This window comes from Cebus imitator, unplaced genomic scaffold (assembly GCF_001604975.1).
Source record: "Cebus imitator isolate Cc_AM_T3 unplaced genomic scaffold, Cebus_imitator-1.0 Scaffold117, whole genome shotgun sequence".
In the NCBI taxonomy this organism is placed as follows: Eukaryota; Metazoa; Chordata; class Mammalia; order Primates; family Cebidae; genus Cebus; species Cebus imitator.
In genome coordinates, this window is record NW_016107432.1 from 933,809 (window position 1) to 936,077 (window position 2,269).

Genomic DNA, 2,269 nt, shown 5'->3' on the forward strand with positions numbered 1-2,269 from the left:
CAATTCTCCTTGCCTCAGCCTCCCAAGTAGCTGGGATTACAGAAGACCACCACCATGCCTGGCTAATGTTTTGTATTTTTAGTAGAGACAGGGTTTTCTCATTTTGGCCAGGCCGGTCTCGAACTCCTGACCTCAGGTGATCTGCCTGCCTCAGCCTCCCAAAGTGCTGTAGTTACAGGTGTGAGGCACCACCTTGGCCTCATGATTTTTTTTAAGTATGGAGAGTATCATAATTTTAGTGGCACTTAAGTAGCACTAGCCTGTCGCCAGAAGCAAGGTTCATTGTAGGGGAAGGACATGGAGGTGAGATGCTTTCATGGCAGACAGTGGTCATGTGTGGAGAGAGAGGGGAGATAAGGAGGTTGTGATTAGAAAAGGGGGCGCAAAGTGGGTCCCTGGAATGGCTGCCACCTGGAAGACAGTGTCACATGGAACCTCTTAGTCTCAGCATCTGGAGCTCCAGGAAGGAAAAATTTCAAGCCAGATAGAATTCTATATATACCATTTCTCTGGAAGCTTCAGCTGTCAAGATTCCAAAATCATGACTTCCGTTTCAGCACAGTTGCCTTTGTCCTCATGCCACTGCTTTTGGTGCTCCCGGTGTGAAGCAGTGGAAGAAGCTGGTGACACGATCGCTCTCTTGTTATGTGTGGTTCTCAGCATTGCAGGCATTTGTGCTTGTCTGGGGGTATATGCATGAAAGAGAAATGGACAGATATGACTTTGAAGGGCCTACTGAATCAAACGTCACCCTGAAAGCCTTTGTACTATTAAGGCTAAACCTGAGGTTTGGTGAACGTTTCCAGGAATCAGTAAATAGTGGAGTTTTCTATTCTTTGTTGTTTCCATTAAATGGGAGCCAAAACCAAAGTTTTCTTTACAACAAATAATGCACAGAAAAATGCAGCCTATAAAATGTATTTGCTGGTTAGAAAGGAGACCAAAGAGGTAAGGTGGCTGAAATTTACATAAGTAATATTTCATAGTTTTAGAATTCTCAAAGCAATGTGAAATAGGGAGAAGGAAGTTCTTGCTCAGAATCCTAGAGAATCAGCAGTGTTCAGTTGTAATCACTACTTCTTGAATCATTGAGGAGTTTTTTCTCCATATTTTTATTCGATTTTTTTATTTTGTTGTCACCCAAGTTAATATTGTATTTAGATATCAAATAGCCAAAAAGGGAAAGTTTTATCTCTGGGGAAAAAACATTTAGAAAAATGTATTCAATGTATCTAATACTGAAATGCAGAAAAGATTTAATGTAAAAAAAAAAAAAACAACTATAGACATTGACGTGGAAAAGATTTAATGTTAAAAAAACACTTTATATCAACTGAGTAACATCCTCCTAATGAGAAATACTATATTAAATATAAACTCAGTATGTTGTAAAAAAAAAAGAAAAAAGGATGGGGTGCAAAGCTGATAATGTTGCATCGATGATAATAATAATTGTCAAAATGTGTTAGCTTGCAGAGAGTTCCAGGCACTATCAAAAGTATTACATACATTAACTCATTTAGTTCCCACAACCTGTGAGGAAGGTATTATTTTTATTTGTATCTCACAGGTTTAAAGACACAAGGGAGTTTAAGTCACCTGCCCATGTCCTCACAGGTGGTAAGATTTGGGGTGCTCTTCAGTGACTGCTAAGGGATGGAACTGGAGGGCAGTGGTAGAATCCAGACTTTTGGTGAGCTTCTCTGCTGGGAGGAGAGGAGATGCTAAACCTCTCTGGGCGAAACATCCCCTTGGGAAGCCAGAGCATTGTCTTCCTTTGTCCTCAGATTACAATGCTGCTGGGTGGGACCTGGGGGCTAATGGGGTGGGGCCAAGATAGGTCATAACTGGGAAGTTTTGTCTCTGAGTTTATTCTTTTATTTTTTTAACTAGGATATCCTGAGATTTCAGTAAAATGTGCTGATGGGAAAGGAAGAGAATGAATTTTGGTGCAGACATTCTAAGTATTGCCATTTCTTAGCTGTGTATTATTGCACAAATTACTTAACTTTACTGGGCTTTTTACACATACCTGCAAAATGGAGATGATAGTAATTCCTCCCTCTTCCTCAAAGGGCTGTTGTATTAAAAGGGGTGAGGATGTAAAATACTTATCATTTGTATATAATAAATATTTCTTTAGTGTTAGATATTTTGTTATTACTCAATTATATTTTGTTAAACAGGTACTATTAGCACAATAAAAGAAAACTGAAAATTGGAAAAATGCTAGTATAGCTACAAAAGAAAATGCTAGTATAACTAAAGC

General features: G+C 39.0%; 1 pseudogene; it reads left to right on the forward strand.

The window, feature by feature from the left end:
* The first annotated feature begins 541 nt into the window (after positions 1-541).
* On the forward strand, positions 542-721 carry LOC119472750 (annotated as a pseudogene).
* Positions 722-2,269: the final 1,548 nt, after the last annotated feature.